General features: G+C 41.5%; 1 protein-coding gene across 4 annotated transcripts in view; it reads right to left on the bottom strand.

Moving 5' to 3' along the window:
* LOC309659369 (uncharacterized protein) overlaps positions 1 to 24443 on the bottom strand; it is an 813664-nt gene that overhangs the window by 404057 nt on the left and 385164 nt on the right. For all 4 annotated transcript variants that reach the window (XR_014262752.1, XR_014262753.1, XR_014262754.1 and 1 more), the window contains exon 2: positions 11870 to 11936. The gene's annotated coding sequence lies outside the window, so the exon portion shown is untranslated. The remainder of the gene's footprint in view (positions 1 to 11869; positions 11937 to 24443) is intronic.

Below are 24443 nucleotides of genomic sequence, written 5' to 3'. Positions count from 1 at the left end.
CATTTCTCATGTTGAAATAGCCACCGAAAATAAATTGTTTCAAACACTGCTTAGTGTTGCAAAACCAAGTTTTCTAGAACTAATTTTTTAAAAATTCATCTAAATGGAAATTAATTCTATTTTTAAAAGAAATTAAAATCATTTTTACCCCAGCTTCCTTGTTTGGATTTTCTTGAGAGTTCTTAGTTTCGGAACTAGACACCTTTATAGATTTTTCCCTATATCTCTTATTTTACATATAACTAAATTCCCTCATATAGATAATGCCAATCAGTAATCAAGAGATTAGTAGATTGGGCTTGGAATGCCACCCCCCTTCCCTGTTCTCATCTTCATGGACTGTTTGCTAGTTTGTTTAGCTACTGGGTACTCTCTCCATTAAATTGTACTGGCAGACGAAAACAACTTTGCTACATCTGACAAGGCAGTAACGTGCATTTATTTGATCTGCGAATCCCAAAGCTAATACTTGAGGGTAGTGGGTTTTTAATCAAATCTTCAGTATGCGAAGTAGCCAGCCCAGTGCCTGCAATCCTTTCTGAGTCATAGAGGGCAGCTTTGGTTTGCAGCTACTGTCGTATTTCATGGAACCATAGAATTTTAGAGCTGGAAGGGACCTTAGATTATTTGTGACTTGACCTCCTAGCCACTTTAAAACCATTGCTTGAAAAACATTGCTCTCTGTAACTTTTCTGTTGTTAAACTCTTATGCTCTTTAAAAGAAATAATACATCTGTTCTAGATACTTTTATGGGACTGCTTGTTAAAGGGTTGTTTGGTGGAGTCCTTTTACCCTCATGAAGTTTGGGTGACTTTTAGAGCCTTTTGAAAAACACTGATAAAAAAATTATTTTCAAGTAAGGACACTTAGAAGAAAGAAAGAAGGACAGGAAACCAACCTTTGTTGCAAGACCAATGGGTGCCAGGTGACCCACTTACATCATCTCTTTTGGTACTTGTCTTCAAAGATAGCTATTGTCTCCATTTTACAGATGAAAAAACTGAGATCCAATGAGTTTAAAAGTAACTTGCTCAATGTCTCAGAGTTACTGAGTGACAAAGCTAGGATTTAAACATGTCTATCAGGCTCCATTTAGGGCCAATGTTCTGTTTATTATACCCAACTGTTTCCCTTGACTTTTATTCAAATATCTAAATAGAAAAGCGCTCCTGAGCCTCCACATGGCTACATGGTCATAGTAGACACTTACCCTCAGGTGAATCTTCAAAGTAGTTTGCTCAAAAATCTCTAGGAAAGGGGCTCATTTTCTTCTGTTTGGCTGTGTGATAATTATAAGTGAATGTGCTTTGTACAAAGGTTCCTTTATATCAGATAGCAACATTTACTCCTTTCAAAGCTGTCTAATGATCTTGCTGTTGAAGACTCTACCTGCAAATTCTAGGAGTACAAGGAACAAGGTTGACTGAGGGTAGGATGCTGAGTTGGCAAAGAGATTCCCTGCTGGTAGGCAGGTTGATGGCTGGAGGGCTTTCGGGCCACCCAAAACTCAGAAACAGGTTTTTCCTTAAGGTTCAAGATGACTCTGAAATCAGCTCTGCCAATGCAGTCTGGACATTCCTCAGCTCCAATTTACATAGAGGACAAAACGAAAGAGTGACACTCTCCCCTCCAGCCCCTGGAATTCCCCCAGAATCCAGAAACAAATAATAAGTAGCCCTCAAACTGACACAACCAAAACTCAAGGTTAGGTGCAGAAGGCTGCTCGGGAAATGTAAAGAGAAATCAGCCCAGATGTTGAAAATAACATAGCTGGTCTCCAAGGTGATACTGAAAATCAAAAGTTAGTAGTAGGGCTTCCCTGGTGGCGCAGTGGTTGAGAGTCTGCCTGCCAATGCAGGGGACACAGGTTCGAGCCCTGGTCTGGGAAGATCCCACATGCCGCGGAGCAACTAGGCCCGTGAGCCACAACTACTGAGCCTGCGCGTCTGGAGCCTGTGCTCCGCAACAAGAGAGGCCGCGACAGTGAGAGGCCCGCGCACCGCGATGAGGAGTGGCCCCCACTTCCCACAACTAAAGAAAGCCCTCGCACAGAAACGAAGACCCAACACAGCCATAAATTAAATAAATAAATAAATAAATAAAATTAAAAAAAAAAAAAAAGTTAGTAGTAAAGTTGATGTCAATGAGTATGGATTCTGTCCCAGTATTCTTTGTCAGATAGGCACTTCATCTCAATATTTCTTTAAGCTTCCTGCTCTACTGAGACAAAATCACACCTCATGGTGGCTCTTAACAGCATGGTTCTTAACAGCAAGGGCTCTGCAATACTCACAACTGATTGTGCTCTATCAGTGAAAAATGATTGTAGCTACCAAGAAAGGGGCCTCTTGTTTAATTATCTTTTTATTCCTAGGCACCTCCCTTCTCTGCCCTACTCAACAGCTCGGCTCTCCTCAAGCTGCCTCTTCCTGGGCTAAGTGCCTGACTATGTGACCATGCCAAAGCCTCATCTATTTCTTTCTTGCTATCTCGGGTCCCCAGTTCTTTGCCCACACGCCAGTTTAGTTCTGCTCGTCTCCTAGGAAGAGGAATCTCTGATGTTCTCACCCTGTAAGAGGGTTCAGTAAACACACGATTTCTACTTCTGGGATTCAGCGCTCACTGTCTCTGCAAGGGTTATCCTCTTTTACTTAGATGGGTAACTTAGTTTCCTTAGGATTACTTACTTTATTTTTCTTTCATCCTTTTAATTGCTTTTTCAATACATCCAGCCCAAGTCAGATCATGTTATTAAAGAACGTGGGGGGCTTCCCTGGTGGCGCAGTGGTTGAGAGTCTGCCTGCCAATTCAGGGCACACGGGTTCGAGCCCTTGTCTGGGAAGAGCCCACGTGCCGCGGAGCAGCTGGGCCTGTGAGCCACAATTACTGAGCCTGCGCGTCTGGAGCCTGTGCTCCGCAACGAGAGAGGCCGCGACAGTGAGAGGCCCGCGCACCGCGATGAAGAGTGGCCCCCGCTTGCCGCAACTAGAGAAAGCCCTCGCAAAGAAACGAAGACCCAACACAGCCATAAATAAATAAATAAATAAATAAATAAATAAATAAATAAATAAATAACAAATACTTTAAAAAAAAAAAAAAGAACGTGGGATATGGAGCAGATAAGCAGCAACTTATTTTTCTCACCCTTTGTAAATGTGTCTTTTTTTTTTTTAACATCTTTATTGGAGTATAATTGTTTTACAATGGTGTGTTACTTTCTGCTGTATAAGAAACTGAATAAGCTATACATATACATACATCCCCATATCTCCTCCCTCTTGCGTCTGCCTCCCACCCTCCCTATCCCATCCCTATAGGTGGACACAAAGCACCGAGCTGATCTCCCTGTGCTATGCGGCTGCTTCCGACTAGCTATTATATTTGGTAGTGTATATATGTCAGTGCTACTCTCTCACTTCGTCCCAGCTTACCCTTCCCCCTCCCCGTGTCCTCAAGTCCATTCTCTATGTGTCTGCATCTTTATTCCTGTCCTGCCCCTAGGTTCTTCAGAACTTTTTTTTTTTTTAAGATTCCATATATATGTGTTAGCATACAGTATTTGTTTTTCTCTTTCTGACTTACTTCACTCGGTATGATAGTCTCTAGGTCCATCCATCTCACTACAAATAACTCAATTTCGTTTCTTTTTCTGGCTGAGTAATATTCCATTGTATATATGTACCACATCTTCTTTATCCATTCATCTGTCAATGTACACTTAGGTTGCTTCCATATCCTGGCTATTGTAAATAGAGCTGCAATGAACATTGCGGTACATGTCTCTTTTTGAATTATGGTTTTCTCAGGGTATATGCCCAGTAGTGGTATTCCTGGGTCATATGGTAATTCTCTTTTTAGTTTTTTAAGGAACCTCCATACTGTTCTCCATAGTGGCTGTATCAATTTACATTCCCACCAACAGTGCAAGAGGGTTCCCTTTTCTCCACACCCTGTCCAGCATTTATTGTTTGTAGATTTTTTGATGATGGCCATTCTTGTAAATGTGTCTTGTTGATGGTTTTCGCCCAGTGACCCAAATAATAAGTGTTCCTGTTACGTGGTGGCTGAAACAAGCAGAGAAGGTTCTTGTCTAGGTAAACCATGGAGCCCACACAGAAGCAGTCACGGTCTTCATCAGGCAGAGTCAGCTTATGTTTTTATTTGACTACAGATGATAAAGTAAAGAAAATCAAGTAAAACTATAAAGGATGCCAGACAAGAAAAACCACTAATTAGGGAAAGGGAGAGAATTTCTTTCTAAACGTGCTCATTAAACTATTTTGACTTTGAAATGGAAACAGAATACTAAAATATGGAAATATTCACATTTGTGGTTTTATTAGGGCATATTTAGATTTTTCAAACACTAGGCTCTTTTTTGAAAGTTCTTGACTCAGCAAAATACGGATGCATTTGACCAACCACTTTTTCTTCCTCCAATTTAAACCCATTTGTATTCCAAGAGAAATTTAATCTGTACATTTATGATTCATTTGTGCTTAACTTGTCAAAATGTTAAGAGCTTGAAATAAAAGAAGCCTTTAGATTCTGATGCTTATATAGTTTTTATCCTTAGAATCAGAAAGCCACGCCTTTGCAGAGAATCAACAGTCTGATCCCCTATAGGCAAAGGCATCAGATATGAGAAATTGCAGGGCTCAAGCAGATAACAGATATGATGCTGTTACTTTGAATTTTAATATACAGACATACATATATAAGTAACAAAGTAAGCCTTAAGCTTAACTTTCTTTAAGCAAATCATATAATTTAAATGGTGATTTATTTTAAATTAAGTTTCTAATTATTCCTCTCCTTGCAGGGTCACTATGCAATGTTGTTTATGTTGTGTACTGCACAAGCCTGGGAAGCTCCATTCTCAAAAACAGCACAAACCTTCACAGTGAATCTGTTTCCTTGTATTCTTAAATTTTGTTTTTCTTTTCTCAACTCAAAATTCAGGCAAGAGCATCACCTAGAAATATCACCAAGCTGCAATATCTTTATTGACTAGACCAAAAATTCTATCTTGACTTGCCAAATTTGCAAGGACTTACAAGTGCTTCACGCATATTAACCTAAGATAGTTAGTGTCTGGTGAATTTATAATCAGGCTTTGGGTTTAACTCCATATTCAGTTAATTACGTCTAGATATATGTCTTTGGAAAAGATCTTTTACTTCTTGGAACCTCTGTGTCTTCAGATGAGAAACTGGGATAACTCTATCTACCTCAGAGAATGCCCGCTGTGTGGAACTAACAAATATACCATGATAGGGCACCTTGAAAGCTCAGTGTGAATGGCCCACAGAGTAAGTCAACATGGGTGGGGTCTCCTGTGCTTGGAGCCATCAGGCAGAAGGGGAGAGTAGGCTGGAAGCTCTGGGAGATGGCCAATTGGTACAACCAAACTGGACTGGTAAGTGGTGGAACAGACACTGGGGGAGGTCAGAAGAAAGAGATCAAGAGCAGTGTGTGAAATGGGAGCTGTGAATGCTTAGGAAGTAAGGGCTCTCCTTTTACATGAGGCCTAGTCCAGCCTGTTGGGCGATGTATGACTCCTAAGAGGGCTGAATCCAGTAAGAGCTAAGGATATGATGCATTTAATGTACTCAGCACAGGGCCTGAACTTAGTAAGAGATGTTAGCCCTTTAGCCCTTTCTAGGGCATGGATTCACTTTACCATGGCAAAGAAAGCGCTACAAAGGACCTAACTCATAAATTCCCACTTGCCAAACAGTGGGCATTGGTTGGGTTTTTTGCTCTTTGCTCCATTGCTTCATTTTGGAATCTGCCTTTTCCTCACTTCACGTGACTCTAGAGAGGTTCACAATCATAGGGTCCTGCACTGACAACTATAGAGGGAGACACATGATCCAAGCTGATCAGAGTCTATCTGTAGATACAACCCAAACAGTGGCAATCAGAGTACTTTTTTGGAATTAACAGGATGCTGAGATAAAAAGGGCCTCTCTGCCTCTGAGATTGCAAGATGAAAGGAGCACCCAAACCAGACATTGTTAGGGGCCAAAACAAAGGAAAACACAGTCAATAGATTTTTAAAAAAGAGTCAGATATCACCTGGATCCCACTGTGCCTGAAGCCCCAGACTTCGCAATTACATAGACAATTAGTTCTCTTCTTTTGCTGAAATTAATTTGAACTGAATTTCTATCCATTACAGCCAATAGACCTGACGGCTTTGTGGGGATTAACCCTGAGCATTAAACTTTGCCATAGAATATATAGGAAAGCGTACCGTTTCCTCCTTTTCACTATAGATATTAATCTAAACTGTTTTCTAATTAAAATAATTAAAATCAAATTGGACTTCTGTTCTTGAATGAATGGATAGTTACTGGGATTTATTCTGATGTCCCCAGTGTAATAATCCTTCTGTCCTGTGGGAAGATAAGGACACTGGTGAAGACAACCACAGGCTGATGAGGGCATAGGCACTGACTGTGCCCAGAGTCTCCCAAGACAATCAAGGGAACATGCAGAGTTGAGAGTCAATCCTCTGACAGGGCAGCAGGTCCTCCCAAAGTCAATGAGAAAAGTAAGGGTCTAAATGACATGTCTTAATAAAGGAGGAAGCCGAGGCCTATATCTAGAGCCTGGGCATGGAGTCAGAAAATTAGGAAATCAACAGTCAGGGAGGTGGGGGGACCAGTAGATTCTGTAGCTAGAGCAGGAGAAGCCTGCGATAGAGCCGCATCATTGCTGGATCTATATGCTCACCAGGGTATTGTATAGATTAGGGACAGTGGAGTTAAAAGGTCAGGGCAAGAGTAGATGTCTATGGGCTATACTATATTTTTAACTAGGGTATAATCACAGTCTAAACACAGAAATAGAACAAATGGTTATAGGGAGTAAACATTCATCCATTTACTAATTTATTTATTAACATATCATTTCTATTCTAATCAATCATATATTGAGCATTTGGCATGTACATAGTGTGGTACTAGTGAAAGAGATGGAGAAAAACATAAGAAATGGTCTTTGCCTTCTAAAAGCCACAGCCTAATTAGGGCTATCTTGACATGTGCACAGATAACTAGCATATAAAGCGGTGTGTGATGGTTAAATGTCATCCCAAAGGTTTGACCACAGCAAAGGCTGTGAAATTCCTAGGGAGGTAGACATTATTCTCAGGTGATAAGAAGAGGCTTCTTAGAAGTGGGAGGATAAAGCTGGGCAGGTAGTCACTATAATGAAGGGAGCCACATGGGTCTGGAAAACAGACTGTGCTCTACTAATATGGGCAAGGTCTTAGTTACTCTGAATCTCATTTTCCCTGCTTCATAATGGAAAACAATATTTCAAATACCCAGGGTTAGAGTCAAGATAAAATAAGTAGTTCTGGACTCCTACAGCATCACAGGGTCCCCACGCCCCAGAGTGGCTCAAAAGGAGCAAAATGACCAGGAGCAACAAAAAGAGACCTTGTGAATGGGAATAAGGGACAACCCAGCAGCTGGTTGGGTAGGTGGGTCACTTCGCTTTTCAGTCTGGTAGGACTTATATGGTGCTGAGGACCGAACACCAAACCCCTCTCCAACATCCAAGAGCCCCATGCTGGAAATATATCCACAATTGTTCCTCAAGAGCTTAGATATCACTCCAAGGAAAACGGGGTCAGAAACTCTGAATTAACTGAGACTAAGTTCTTGGCACTAGACAGGGGCCCAAAATAGGAATTAATCTATATTAGAATATGTGGAAAGTTATATCGCTTGGACAACGGGGTTCAGGAATTATAATTCACACCAACTAATTCTGTAAAGCACTCACAGACCATCAACATATATTTGTTCTCTTTTCCCATTCCCCAACATTTCAAGGAATGATATAATCCCGAATAGAATCAATAAAAGCAGAGCTATCAGGTACAGACAGCATTTTACAGATCTGCCTTTATGGTTATAAAAATAATTCAGAGCATACGTTTCTCCTGATGGTAGGAAAGTCATTTTACTGCCACATAGAAAGGACATCACATTAAAGAAATCATTTCTGTATCCTTCCATCTATGGCTTCTCATATCAGAGAAGCTGACAAAATTGTGACTCATCGGTGACCAATTTTTGGAAAGTGTGAAAATGGGATCAAGTGTCCACTTATCCATGAGTAGAGCATGTGTACTCCAGGGAAGAGAAAATGTCTTCCTCTGGTGACATTTAAGAAAACGGCAGGGACAGCTGTCATTCAGTGTGGGCTGGCTGCAGAGCAGCTCCAAGGCGGTGTCACTGTTGCCGAGATCAGGGAAAGGGACGGCGCCCGGGGATGAAGGAAACAGGTTAGAGCTGACAGCAGCCTCTGGTTAGCTTCCCTTCCCCACACCCCCCTTCCCCACCATGCCCTTCCAGTTCCCCAATCTCTGCTCTCCCCATCGCCGCCCCACCCCCCAGGACAGTGACCATTGGCTCCTTTTCCTTCCTTTGACTTTCTTCTTCAATCCCTCGCTCAAGTTGACAGGTACACAAATCTAAAATGCCTCCCCCAAATAAAAAAACTAGGAAGAGCTTTCCAGGTTGATAGATGATGGGAACACTGAAAGCCTTACTCCTGACTTCCCAGAAGTTCTTTAACCCTAGATGCTGATATTTTGTATTAGACTATAGGCAATGTGGAGTCTGCATTAGTTTCTTGAGCTTGACTTAATGCAGGCGGATAAGAAATGCTATTGCAATTCTGAAAATGTCTTAATTCCTTATTTATCTAGCAGCATCACAAATGAAATGTATATCTATTAGTTTTATGGACAAGTGATCATTACCCTTTAAGCATGAACACTTCTTTTTCATCTGAAATGTATTCTATAATTCCTTCACTTAATAAATACACCCTATTAAGAATTATTACCATGCTCCTTGTTCAGCCAGGCCCACTGAGCTGGACTTCAGTGGCTGAATTTTGCTGAACTGATTTTGTGCTGTCGAGGAGGGCTAGGATGTAGGTCCCCAAACAATGTCTTCAGACCCTTGTGCAACTCTAATCTGTGAGGCATCTTTCTGTCACATCCCATGCAATAGCATCTCACAGGCAGCGTCACCGCTGGGCAAAGCCAATATCAGGGTTTCTCTCTGATAGTAACAAACTATGAACAATTCCAGAGGAATAGTAGGAGAGCAAAGTCTGGAGCAAAAACAGTCTAACCAGGTAAGGAATGGAGGAAGCTATTGGGAAGAGGTGAGAGCAACATGCCTGGTGAAGTTTGGAAATCTGCTGAATTCAGTCTGCTAGATTAACTGTTTTTATTGGCCCTTCCACATGCAAGCTCACTTTTGCTCTAAAGGCTTCTTAGAGAGTGTCACGATTTTTGACACTAGCATTGACACCACCTTTATCCTCATCACAGGCTGTTGATTCGAGATGTTTGGTTCTCTATAGTCTCCCTCAGTCCTCACTGCTTCCAACCTGATGTCACTGTGATGGAGAAAGAATGAAGGGTGCCGGAAAAGCCACACACTACACACACCCACCAACAGCACAGATACCCCAGCTTGTTCCCTGTTGCCCTGATTCACCTGTCCTTCTGATTCAGTACGTCAGATGCTGGCTGGGGTGTTCTGTCCTCTCACATACTGAGGTGTATGGCATTGGAGAGAACTATCTCCCCTCACCACACCAAGGAATATTTCACTTGTTTATCAAGTCACAGCTGTAATCCAGGCAGTGTTTCCAGAAGTTCAAAACAACAGAAAACAAAATTTAAACATCTATTCTCGGGGCTTCCCTGGTGGCGCAATGGTTGAGAATCTGCCTGCCAATGCAGGGGACATGGGTTCGAGCCCTGGTCTGGGAAGATCGCACATGCTGCGGAGCAGCTGGGCCCGTGAGCCACAATTACTGAGCCTGCGCGTCTGAAGCCTGTTCTCCGCAGCAGGAGAGGCCGCGATAGTGAGAGGCCCGCGCACTGCGATGAAGAGTGGCTCCCGCTCGCCGCAACTAGAGAAAGCCCTCGCACAGAAACGAAGACCCAACACAGCCATAAATAAATAAATAAATAAATAAATAAATAAATAAATAAATAAATAAATAAATAGAAATCTGTAAATAAATAAATAAATAAATAAATAAAAATCTGTTCTCCACCCTACAACCAGAGTGTTTTCTTAGCATGCAAATCTGATCATGTAACTCCCTTTCAGCAGCTTCTCACCGTCCTTAGAATAAAGTTCAAAATGCTTAACAGGCCCTACAGGGTCCCGGGGAAACTGCTCACTCTTCTATTCAGCTTGCTCACCCATCACTCTCCTCTCACTCTCTATGCCCACCAGCCATGGGGTACCCAGTACAGGCCTCAAACCAGCCCTGCCCCCTCCTGGCCCAGGGCCTTGTCACCCACAGTCCTCCCCACCTGTTAATGAAGCTCCTTCCTTGACACACAAACAAAACCAAACATTCATCCTTCAGATCTCAGCTTAAATGGTCACCTGCCAAAAGACTAAATCCCCTTGCAGCAGCTACCCAGCCCTCCCCCAACCCTGAGATCCATCAGTCTTGCAACTACTCATCCATCAAATGTCAACCCTTCCTCACTAAGCTCCATGAGGATAGCGATGGGGCAGATGCAGGCCCCTGAGCTTCTACCCTTGGGGGAAGGGACTGGCTCTTTAAGAAAAACAATACAAAAGTACCTTACTGTGCACATTTTACAAAAAACTTACAATCGATTGTGTGAACACTTTCCTCAGGCCTCTCCCGGGACCTCAAAAGGGGCTGAGCTAGTGGGGACACAAAGCTTAATCTTCTTTAGCTTCATGCTGACTCTGCCTCTGGGCAAGGACTACATTTGTTTTGTTCACTGCTGTGCTTCTGGCACCTGATACAATTTTATTTGGGTGACTATTATCTATTAATTTTCTAATTACTAAATGAGGAAAAGTAGGAATTAGAAGATCTATATTTTTTGAATATTAATATATTGAATATAAAGTATAGTATATACATTTACTGGTAGAACTATGCAATCCCAACAGGAATGAAAGAAGCACATTAGCTCTCTGAGGGCTGAGCAGATCTTGTATGAAAAGAAGATAAATGATCCTTTCTCCTCCATGAGGGAAGGCTCGTGGACAGGCTGTCAGAGAACTGGGCTGTGGCCACACCACTTTCAGGCTGATTCCAATCTTCAGCCCTGACTCCATGGGAAGAAATCTGAACCCTAATCATGATGGATGCTTGATGAACCCACAGTGCTTGTAAATTGGGAATATTTCTTTCTACGTTCATGTTTCTGGGAGAGGAATCTTGCTTTCATCAAATTCTCAAAGTGATATGAGACCTCCCAAAACATGAACAATGACTTCAGATTAGTCCAGGAAGTCTGCATGGAATCAGTGGAATCAATTTCAGCTCAGACAGATGAGGGTTCATATCCCAGCCCTACTTCTTATTAGAAGAGGATCTTCACAATCCACTCGACCTCTGTGTCTATGCAAATGTATAATGGCACTACTAATGTTACTCACAAGGTGACTGCAATAGTATATATATACATATATATCTACATACATGTGTGTATATGTACGTAGACATATAATATATATTGTCTGGCCCAGTTCCTGTCTCATAGTGTGCAGTCAATCATATGTGTTCTCTTCCCTTCTAAATAAATAGTTTTTCAATCCTTAGTATAATCTCTATACTGGAGGTTAAATTATTTAAGAATAATATATACATTAAACCATGTATTCATTTAAAAAGTTTATTCAGCATCTACTCTGTGCCAAGCACTGTGCTTGGCACTGGGTAGGGGGTAGGATAGGAACCAAAGATTAATAAAATAATTAGGAGGCATAAAGACAAATCAAAAAGACTGAAAAAAGTCAAGAAGTAGTTTTGAAAATTTCCTACCTCATGATGATTATGTGTTCTCTCTTGGAGATGAGCCCCTTTGGCTGTCTACATTATTCCAAAATATCTGGGTAAAAATGGAAAAATATAGTCAGTCATGTGGCTTTTTATGCAAAGGATAGCAATCATCCAGATGTTTCCAAATATTCATGTGTCACTGTAATCGAGACGACCGTTTTGGAGGATTGAAATTTTCATTCTCAATGAGATGGCATTGCTTTGGGTATACACAGCTTTGCCAGTTTCATGTTACAAACCAACAAATATCCTGTCTCTGACGCAGGCCAAGTGCAACTTTGTGCTTGCAAAGCAAAACAAACCCCTCCCCCCCAAAAAGTAATGAGAAATTATGGAAATAAGTGGGTCTTAAAGCCAACATATAATTATTCAGGATTAGTCTCTTAGTCCCTCTTTCTTTCTCTCTCTGTCACACACATAGACACATGTTAGCCCTGCTCCATCTCACTCTCCCCACCACCAGCCTCCCTCCAGCCAGCCCCACCATCATTCCCAGATAAGTGAGGCTTCCTCAAGCACACAAGTGCTGACCAGTGTCCCCTCTACACACCTAGGGCTGCCAGATAAAATACAGGATGCCCAGGTAAATTTGAATTTCAGATAAGCAATAAATAAATTTTTAGTATGAGTAAGCCCAGATAGTGCATGGGACATACTGATTCTAAAAGTACTCTTCGTTTATCTGAAATTTGGATTTAACTCGATGTCCTGTATCTTTATTTGTTAAATCTGGCAACCCCACCCCACCCCTTCCTGGAGTTGTAGACTGGGACCAAGTTACTGCCACTCTTACTCCTTTGGGCCTTCGTGCCATTTCCACCCTGGCATGTCCCAGTTCCCAGGATGGTGCTTTTTCTCTGGACCCCATTTCAAATCCCTACGCTACCAAGCCCTACCTTTGGAACACCACCATTGTAATTACCCACCACTGTGCTTGGCAGGGCTGTCGCAACTCCCAGCTTTTCTTTCTCAGGTAGCCAAATCTTGGTCACTGGCCCCTTCTCTACTGGTGACCTCTGCTATCACTGGATCCCTTCTCCACCTGGGTCCCCTCCTACTTGGTGGGACTGTGACAGAACTCTGACCCCTGAGCAGCCTGCCCTGTGGCTGCCCTGACCCATTGCAAATAAATTTCCAGACTCCCTGATAGATCCCCAATAGGACACTACACCTAATTCATATTAGCCATGTTAAGGATTAGTTGCATTCACAAGCTAAAATGAACAAAAGAAGAAGGTCAAACAATGCAGTCAAGAAGAGATTGCTTATTTCCTAAGAAGAAATGTAACCAAATGGGAAAATATTTAATAAAGCAATAAATGAGTTAATAGTTGCACAAAATATAATTTATCTCAGAGCCTGCAGTTCAATCACATAAGCACTCATAATATCAAAGCTTTTTTTATTTCCTCTAAATTTATCAAGGTCTCATTTAATTGCTATAAACACCTAAAGACATGAGCAAATTAACACATAAAATTGCAGGATTTTAGCTGATACATATTCATGAACGCATGTTGTTGTGATCAGACAAATAATGACCTGAGACATTGATAAATTTGGTAGAAGCAAAAGAAAACCATAGCACACTGTTAGAATTCTCTGCAGATCACAGAATGGAATATTTGATAAGCCCTACTCTAAGAGATCATTCATAATAGTTATTGTATATCTCTAATTCTTCCAGGAGAGAGATCAGCAAATGTTTAATCAGTAAGCTTCATAAAAATACTGTCCCCAAAGCACTTGAAAGCCAGATCAGTGCTAAAGAATGCTGGCTTCTTGGAAGGCTAATCCAGGCCCTGTTTCTCAGAATCAGTCTTACATTCTTACTGGTATTCTTGCTTCTATAACTACTGCCACTCAGAAAGGACTGACAGTTTTCCAAGCATTTGTGGGAATCTCAAGTTACAGCTGTTCCAGAGTCTTCAAAATAAATGTCTTTTATTTGAATGGAAATATATAGCATGTGTTGCTCACCCAGAGTTGCTGCAGTGTAGTTATTTTCGAATCCCCAGCCTGCTAACCCCTCTTGTCAGAACCCATCCATACATAGCTCCTGTTCATTAAACTCTTTGCTCTCACCCAAGCAGGCAGTGCCCCTGTGAGCTGGAAACTGCACTTAGTCTGAACATAGCTGGACTGGTCCTGACAAAAAAAGTCTGAGCAAATGCCTAAGGCAGACAATCAGGCTGAGAAGCAAAGGCACAGACTGACAGATGCTGCAAATGAGTCTCAAGAAAGGGCGAAATTACACAGCACACATATAGGAACACTAATTAATTTCAGCTGATCTCAGAGTAAACATCAGAATCCTTCTCAACACAATATTCTAGTCAGCGATTTCCAATCAACATGGAGCAAAAAAGCACTTCAAAGTTATTTGCCTCCCCTGTTCAAATTGAGGTCAACATGAAAGTTGGGCTCTGGAATAAAACTACAAAAACACTGCCACCCAATAATACTTTTAAAGGATTTACTATGTTTCAGAAACTATGGCATATATGTGTTTGTGTGTATATCTATATGTATATGTACACATATATATTAATTCACTTATTCATTACAAAGCCCTATGATGTTTGTCCGTTTTTGTACTGTCCCAGTTTGTAATAATTTGCTCAAGGTCACATACAGGAGGTTAAAGATCAGTATTCAAATACAGCACTATCTCCCTTTACATCCTGTACTCTAAGCCATTGTGCTGACAGCTGGACTACCATTAAGTGGAGAGAACTGACAGCTGCTTATGTCGTGTGACTTCAAGGGATAATGGGAAAATCCTCTCCTCACATTTTCAAGCTCCCCCTCCCAACACAGATCTGTTTGCCTTATTCAGAGGGAACAACTGGTAGAGAGGTGAGAGCATGAAATGCAGAGTCCCAGCTCGTCCGCTACATAGTGGTCTGACTTTGGGTAAGTAGCTTAGCCCCCCTGGGGATGATTATAATGATAATACCCCACAAAGTTGTATGAGCATTAAATGAAACACTTAGAGAAGCACATTTTGAAAGTGGAGTTGAGTGTGCAAGGGTTAGTCACTATTATTAAGACCCAGAATTAGATAAAGTACATGAGTTCCCCCAAAAGTATTTGTATTTAGACAATGGTATTTACCCTGAGATTCTGAGCGGAGTCTAGAGCGGGGGTGTTAGTGGCATTTTGGGAGATGGAACACGTAGGGGTCATGAGGAAGGGGCATAAGGCTGCCTGACATGGCTGGAGGTGCAGAGAGGAAGCTGGGGCTCCTGCTTTCCACTTGTAACCTTGGGCAGTGATGTGGCTAGAACCAGCATCCCCAGATGCTCAATACATAGACTACCTTTGTCAGAAAATTCCCAGCTATCAGACACTTTTCAATTAGCTGTTGTAAAATACAGATGGGATCATTAGAGATTAGTTACTATCCATGGAAGTGAGGACACGAGCACAGGATCCCTCAGGAAGCACCTAGCAGCCTGAGAGGGAATCAGCACTAAGAACAAGTGTACATGCTCCAATCGCCAGGGCTTGGTCAGTGTAGAGCAACAAAGGGAAGTTGGAGGTTCTTCCATGTTCATCTCACCCCTTGCCCAATAACCTCAAAGGCACCCTATAGAGTCTTATCTCCATTTTTAGAAAAAGTCAGTCCAATCCTCTTGGAAGTCAGTCAAGCCTTCTGTAGGGGGCACTAACTGCTGTAGTCTGGCGACATTTCATCTCTTCTCTGTAGGCACTTTGCACTTTGTGTGGGGAGCTTCGGTTACGTGGGCAGCCACTGGTTGTGTGGCCAGTACAAGAGATGACCATGCAACCACCTTGAAAGCCACTCATACTTGTCTGGATCACTCACGGAGCCTTATTTCGTAGTTGCTCCACAAGATGAATCTAACTGAACTGGATAGGATGGAATGGCTCTGAGTTGAACCGAATTTGAATCAGTTGAACTGGCTGCCTTTTCTAACCCTGAACCAGGTAAGGTGAGAAGATCTCTGTTTCCTTTCAGCCAGTGTCTCAGACCAGCCCTATGGATGCACCCCTTTAGTGAATGGAACACTCATCTGCCGAGTTGCTGGAGTCGTCTTTGATAACACGTCCTCTCTTCCACCTTTACCTCCCATCTAATCCATCACCAAATCCTGCTCATTCTTTTCTCACACTCACTTTTAGGAAAGCTTCACTTCTCTCCATCTTTGCCACCACAATCCTTGCCCAAATCACTGCCATCTCTCACCCTGAGTACTCATGCAGCCTACAGAATGGTCTCCCTATGTCTATGCTTGCCCCACTCCCCAATCTAAACCCTGCGCTAAGGCTAAAATGATTTCATACACACACACACACACACACACACACACAAAACAGCAAAACACCAATATGATCGATTTCTCCCCTGGTAAAACCAAAGGGCTTCCCTCACCATTAGGAGGAATATAAAAGTCCTCTAGCACAGCCTGGAACCTCCCTCCTGGACTCATGCCACTCTGGCCATGCAATTCCTCAAATGCTCCCTCATGTTTCTGAGCCTTTGCTCACATCATCCCCTCAGCCTGAAACACCTTCCCTCTGAACTCCCATCCCTGCCCCACACTTTCCTATACCTGACGATACACAAAAACATGTTCTTCCTTCACACTATAGCAGGTATTACAGCTATCCACTCTCCTAGAGTACTTTTCTCTTTCTTCACAATGCCTATCAGACTTTATAAGTATATAGAGGTGATTATTTTTACTAATGTCATTTTCCCACTAAGCAACAATCACTGTAGAACCTGGAACTATGTCTTTTTGGCATATTATTTCTCCCCAGGGTCTAGCATTGGACTTGACAGATGATAGGAAACAAGAGCCATTGTTGTTGAATGTTGTGTGGAGGGATACCACTAGCTCTGCAAACTGCCAACGACGACTCAGAGAGTAGGAGAATGATGAAGCTGATATAACCCAGGAACCTCTCACTCCACCCCTCCTCCCATTTGGAGCTTACTCGTTTCTGCTTCGGAAATTCTGGGATTACAATTTACAGTGGCATTCAAAGGTGGGCAACAATACTGCAGGTCATACAAATACTCAGTATGACTGTTGACAAGTTTTTATTACTGTGTAGAGTATTTTAGAATAGTTCATTACTTATAGTGCATTGTTTAGAACAGTTCCTTTCATACAATCATTACATGCTGACCTTAAGTGCATGTCAGGGGCCAGTCTACCCACTGCATAAGCTGGATCTCATAGCAGGCCAAAAAGGAGCTACCTAGCTCTGTTTAAATGCGTCTTGTGATGGAGGAAGAGCCCGTGACCTCCATTCCACTGTGAAGCAGCTGCACTTGTTAGAAAGTTTTGCCTTATGTTGTGCTGATATGTGCCTCACTGTATCTCTTCCTCCCAATCTTGAACCAAATAACCCTAAACGTGCATCCACATGGCAACATTTCAGTTACTTGAAGACCCCTGACAAGCCACATCTGAAGTCTTCTCTTCTATATTTTATGCTTTTGCCAGCCTTGATTTTTTATTTATGGACCACATCTTGCTATTTTGCTGCATGCATTCTTGTAAGCTGCCTTATATCCTGTGTGGAATAAGGCCATATATAAATAAATCCTGTGTCTTTCCTCTAGGCAACAACTCAAGTTCCCCACCTGACCGTCTCCTTACCAACCTTGCGTTATTACCTCAGATTTATTCTCTGATCAGTCTGACACTAGAATAGGGAAAAGTATAGGGCTATCCCCAAACTCTGTCTTCGCCTTAGACAGACACTGTCAAGACCATGGGATGGTCTCTGGGTGCAGTGTCTTGGGACTAATAGGCAGACTTTGGATGAGAGCAGGTCCATCACTGCTGTTTCACAGTTTCATTTTGCAAAACAGTTCTTAGTGACATGCTCAGGCTTTGGAAACCCCTAAAACCACCCTCCCTTGGTACTTGAGGTGATAAGCTGGCCTCCTTCATGAACTAGAAGATTCAGGTCACGGGACTAAACTCCCCCAACGCCCCTCCACACTAATTCAGAGTCCACTCCCTCTCTTTCCTTCTTCACTGCTGTCTGTACCTTCCTTTGAAAGCTGTTCTCTCTCTCTACTCTGTCTAATCTATTCCTTTCCACAAAACGAGATCTGCTCCAACAAGTGTCCCTGTTATAGTGGTATTTCCATCTTTCCCTTACAGCTAGCTCCTTCCCTTCTGCATACAAAATGCTCGTCATCCCTAGCTAAAAATTACTAATAATGAAATATTTAATACCTACTTTAGCCAAAAGCTGACATCCTAGATATTTCTGTTCAAGCATGAGTAAACCTTCAGAAAAAAGCCCTGCAGTTATACGAGGGGGGATCCAGGTTTTGTGGGGCCTGCAGGTTATACAATTTGGGGGCAGGAGGGCTCTTTAAAATAAAGAATTCAAACTTATAAATAAAAAGTTAAGTACAAAAGTGAATATTTATTTAGAATGAGAAAAAACACAACAAATTATAATTTTTAAAAAACAAATACTACAAATATATTAAAAAATAATGTAATATTTTAATTTATTAACTGTCTGGCCTCTAAAACATTTCCTCCCTCGTTTTTTACCTGCATTCTCTTTGATTGCTTCTTTATTTGGCAAGGATTCAATCTGTTTTTCAGCATTGTTAATTTTTTAAAAATGCGTTCATTTTTATAGTTTAGAAAAGTTTTAGCTTCCCACACCATTATTGGTAATATGTAAATCTGTAGAATTTTTTTCCTCAAATTTATAAAAATCTCATCAAATTTCTTTCATTTCTGAGCTAAAAAATTTAGAACATTTTAAATTGTGTGTGTGTGTGTGTGTGCTATGATTAATCTTAAATCTTCTTTGAACTGACAACACCCATTAACCAGCTTGCCTTTGATGTCTCATCGCAGTGGTATATTATGAATTTTAGGTTGTCTTATCTGATAGGAAAGAATTTGCATTTTGACTGGGCCTTGACGAGAACCAGATCCTCTCCTTGCAATTTTACATATCTCATAATTAAAAGGACGTTTCACACACTAGCTTCTGGCTCTGTACATTTCAAACCTTTTCTCCTCCACATTTTTCCTAATGCCAGGTGTCAAAAGACACATTCACACTTGGTGTCATTGCTGGATGAGTCAGCCCCAGTGGCGGAGGGAGAACTCCCAAGACTATTAGTAGTAGCTTAACTATGTATTAACTCTATGTGAACCACACAGTATATCCCCCTTAAACCCTAACTCCAGTTCCCTAAGCAGATACTCAAATGCCATTCACAACCACAGGGGAACTGTGAGTAAAGGAGGGCCTGAATAGAAAGATACAGTAGTCTTAACTGACTGCACTTAAATATTGCTATGGACTGAATGTTTGTCTTCCTCCAAAATTCATATGTTGAAAGCCTAATCCTCAATATGATGGTATTTGGAGACTGGTCCTTTGGGAGTAATTAGGGCTAGATTAGGTCATGAGGGTGGGGACCTCCTGATGAAACTAATGCTTTTATACAAGAGGATCTCTCTTTCTCCCTTTCTCCTTCAACTCCCCCTGCCCTCCACCTTGTGAGGACATAGGGAGAGAAGACACTGTCTGCAAACCAGGAAGAGGGCTCTACCTGACCATGTTGGCACTCTGACATCAGACTTCCCAGCCTTCAGAACTGTGATAAATACATTTCTGTTATTTAAGCCACCCAGTCTGTGGAACTTTGTTAAAGCAGCCTGAACAGACTAAGTCAAACATCTTACATGTGTAAGTTTTACAGATTACATAACCATAGGAAGGCACTGCTAGTACATCCTAGGGCCTGGGAAAGGTCTGGGCAAGTGAGGGGCTTGAAACTGGCAGCTAATCTGCTTCTTGGTATGTCTGCCTTGGCATTAGAATTTCCTCAAGAAGTTTCCTCAAAGTCCTGCCCCTTTACCCGGATATGCCCTCCTTGCCACTTAATCCCTTGGAGTCTGGCTTCTACTCTACATTCTTGTAACTCAGCAACGACCTAAAACTAATACAGTACCTTGTTCTTTGGTTTTTTTAAATAAATTTATTTATTTTTGGCTGTGTTGGGTCTTCGCTGCTGCTCACGGGCTTTCTCTAGTTGTGGCGAGCGGGGGCTACTCTTCGTTGCGGTGCGCAGGCTTCTCATTGCGGTGGTTTCTCTTGTTGCAGAGCACAGGCTCTAGGCGCGCGGGCTTCAGTAGTTGTGGCACGCAGGCTTCCATAGTTGTGGCTCGTGGGCTCTAGAGCGCAGGCTCAGTAGTTGTGGCTCACGGGCTTAGTTGCTCCACGGCATGTGGGATCCTCGCGGACCAGGACTCGAACCCGTGTCGTCTGAATTGGCAGGCGGATTCTTAACCACTGAGCCACCAGGGAAGTCCACTAATACAATTTCTTTTTCCCAGTCTTTATTCTTTTCAACCCTCTGCCTTCTTTCTCTGAAGCAAGCTACTCCCTTGTCTCTTACCTAGCATCTTCCTGACTCTTTCACCATCTCTCTCTCTTCCCCACCCTCACACCTCCCCAACCCTCCCATCTTCCCCTCTCCCTCCCTAAGTGAAGGCACTTTCCTTGTTTCTGTCCCTGGCTCCTCCTTCCTTCTCTCTATGGAGCACACGTACTTGGAAACCTCATTCATTCATAGACGTCCTTCATCAGCTCAGCCTCTATGCTCGCTCAGTCCAGTCTCCTTTTCTCTAGAGAAGAAATTTCTCTCTAGAGCCAATTTCATTGCCTGCCAGCATCCCCTCAACACTTTAATCCAATGTCTTTTCCCCACACTGGCTCTTCTTTCTTGGCTACATGTTGTCTATTAATGCTGAGAGATCACTGTTGACTCCTGTTTTTCCCTTGACCACCATATTCCTTTTTACCCTTTCCTATTTCTAGCCTTAGCATCTCTTAACTAGAGTAAAAACTTCTCAGTTGTTCCAGAGAATTCTACAACCTGGCGTTTTTCTCCTCCTTCCACCAGATGGTTTTTCCTTCTCCTCAGAACTGTCACATGCTTTTTATTTATCTGATAGAATTTATTATATTTCATCTTGTATTTATGTGGCAATAACTCACATTTATAAAGTGATTATAATGTGCTAAGCATTTTGCATTATCTTATGTAATTCTCATACCTACTCTGTTACTGGCTTTTATTAACATGTTAATTATTTCTGTTTTCAATGGAGAACCTCAGCCTTAGAAAAATGAGTAACTTGCTCAAGGTCACATAGAAAGTGGCAGAGCCAGAATTTAGATGCAGCTCTCTAACTAAAAATAACCATGAGCTTAATCACCAATAACTAATCATAATAATATAATTGCTACCATTTATTATGCACTTGTCCTGTGCTCTATAAACTTCATATTACCTATAAGGTTATATACTGTTATCATTCCCCTTTCATAGAGGAGAAACCTGAGTCCCCCAAACTTTATGCCATCCCCCTAAGGCCTCCTGGCTGGTAATGGCAGGGCTACTATTGAAGACGAGCCACTTGGCTCCAAAGCCCATGGGGTAACCATGTCACCAGACTGCCTCCCTCTGCACTCTGCTGACTTCATCTTTGTTGTCCTGGCCCTTCAACTATACAGTAGCCTCCCTGAAGGCAGAGGGCTCTTCTTATTCATTTTTTTCATTCTAAAGGTAATTTTTATTTTGAAATTATTTCAGAATTACAAAAATGTTGCAAACACAGTACAGAAATTGTTTTTTCCTAAACCATTTTAAAGTTACCAACATGCTACCATATAACCCCTCAACAATTTTGCATAAATTTCCTCCAGACATAGATATTCTTCTACATAACTACAATAAAACCATCAAAATGAGGAAATAGACACTGATACATCATTATCATCTAATATCAGACCCTATTCAATTTTCACCGGTTGTTCCAATAATGTTCTTCATAGCAAAAGGATCCAGTGCAGACTTAAACATTTAGTTCTCTGTGTCTCTAGTCTCCTTCAACATGGAATAGTTCCCCAGGCTTTCTGCAACATCCAAGCCCTTGACACTTTTAAAAATTGCATCCCAGTTATTTGTAGAACATCCCTCAATTTGAGTCTGCCTGATGTTATTTGTAGAATGTCCCTCAATTTGAGTCTGCCTGATATATAACTCAGGTTATATATCTTTGGCAGTAATGTCTGAGAAGTGATATTTGGTTCTTCCATGCCTTCCTGTAAAGTGGTCACAATTTCTTTTGTCTCTTTTCTGGTAAGGTTAACTTTGATAATTGGATTAAGATGTTATCTCCCAGGTTTCTTCAAGTTACCCTTTTTTCTTAGTACGTAAATACTTTGTAGTAGGTACTTCTTTGAGACTATATTTTCTCCTCATCAAACTTTCACCCATTTAGTTTCAATATTCATAGATGTTTCTTGGCTTAGTTACCACTGTAATTTGTTGCCAAATGGTGATTTTCTAATGTAAATATTCTTTCTACCTTCATTAGTCAGCATCCACTTCTCTCAATTTATTTATCCATTGATGTGTTAATATGGACTCAAGGATCCTATTTTATTCAATGGGTTATAATACTTTACTAACATCATCTATTTTGAAGTTCAGATTGTCCCATGTTCATGTTCATCCCTTCAAAGAGGCTTCTATGTCATCATGTTCCCACCATCCTTTGAGCACTTCCTACATCCTAGGACAATAAGATATTCCAGGCTTCTCTTATACTTTCCCTGGCCCAGTCCTGGAATCAGTCATTTCTCCAAACCATCACGGTTCCTTTTAGTAGAGAATAGTACTTAGAAACTAAGATCTGGCCACTTGGTGTGCTTGCTGTGACTGGGATGTCAGTGCTCTGGGGCTCTCTCGGTGGCCAGAGCTAGGAAGCTAGAAGATGCGTGTGTGTGTGTGTGTGTGCGTGTGTGAAACAATGAGTTCACATCAATACCTCCAGTTCCATTCTAATATCATATGGTTCATTCCATTTTTCTCCTTTTCTACATTTCTAACTTTCTTCTTAAATAGTATAAAACCATTATTAATTTATGTACTTATTGGGTCATTCTCCTCATACGTACCCAACCTCTTGATGCTGCCACAGTTCCCCCATCCTCACACGGATGCCCCACCCTACTCAGACTCTGACTTCCCATGCCAGCCTGCCCCACTTCAACTCCGCTACCTCGCCTTCCTCTTCAGTCCTGCTCACCCCCGCCTAACAGCTGTTAGACTGAACTGTTCCAGAAGCTCACTAATTCTATGACGAATCTCTGGACTAGCACAATGCTCTTTGCTGAGTGGTTACTCAATTCACATTTTTTAAATAGAATAAAATAAATATTGGCCCACTTGAGGCTTTATACATAAAAATTGGTCTTTATTAAGAAAATAATAGAGTTTATACTTACTTATCATAAAAAAATAATACCTGAGTAAGAACAAAAATTAAACAAAACGTAAGTTCTTATTAAAAAAGGCTAAATTCAACTTACAGGAAGCATAAACAAAGTATCAACCAAAAGGTGCTGGTTTTCCCTCTACACCTGGCCTGCCTCAGTGTCCATGAGTGTTCCTGACCTTCATTTTTTCTAGTCTGCTATTAAGGAAAAAAGGTTTAATTTTTTTTTCCGGAAATGTTTTTGTCACTTCATGAATTTAAACTGATAACTCTTAGTTTCCCTTGGCTGGGGTTGTCTAACATCTACTGCCTGAAGTTTAAAATCCTATTGTGGGGTTGTTGTGACACATAGTTGCCAACTGCTTTCTCCAAAAGCAGAGTCCACTTTCCTCTGAGGGTCTCTCTCTGCAAGCCCATCCACTAGCTCCTCAGTCTGGTAACACGGTTTCTCCACTACACACCTGGATCCAGAATAGTTTTCCTTTCTAACTTTTCAAAATTATAAGAGAACATATACAACTTTCTTCACAAATATTACATTTCAGTTGGTTGATTTATTTTTAAATTAAGGTGCACACAGACATGATGTGGCTATAAAATAAACAGATGTGTGGCCTATTTCATTTCTTTTATAGTGTACTGTAATATATAAAAAATAAGTATATTTTCAAGCATATTTGATCTTCAGGACTTTCAGAGCAATTAAACAGTATGGCTACCAGCAAACAAAGGTATGGCTTAAATTAAAACTTCTAGGGACCTTTGTAAAGCCTGGGTTGAAAGTTTCAGTGACTATTCAATAACTTCTACCAAGAAACTTCAGGTACAACTCAACAATATTAAGGTAAGACAAGAGCCTAATTTCTAGTACCATCATCCATAGATTGTATGATAACAATAACAATTCACACATATTATTACATGTATTCCTCACATGAACCCTTTGAGGTGACAAGAGCTATAACATGATGAAACAAACTCACACATCTTTAAGGTGGCAGAACTAAAATGCAACCCTAGGTTTCTTTTCTTTTTTTAAAGATTAACTTTTTTAAATTAATTAATTTATTTATTTTTGGCTGCATTGGGTCTTTGTTGCTGCGCACAGGCTTTCTTCAGTTGCAGTGAGCGGGGGCTACTCTTCGTTGCGGTGCGTGGGCTTCTCGTTGCAGTGGCTTCTCCTGTTGTGGAGCACGGGCTCTAGGCCTGCAGGCTCAGCAGTTGTGGCTCGCAGGCTC

This window comes from Balaenoptera physalus, assembly GCF_965194825.1.
Source record: "Balaenoptera physalus genome assembly, chromosome: 4".
Taxonomy (NCBI): Eukaryota; Metazoa; Chordata; class Mammalia; order Artiodactyla; family Balaenopteridae; genus Balaenoptera; species Balaenoptera physalus.
Note: the sequence above shows the minus strand (reverse complement) of the source record. Positions and strands in the feature narration are given on the sequence as shown.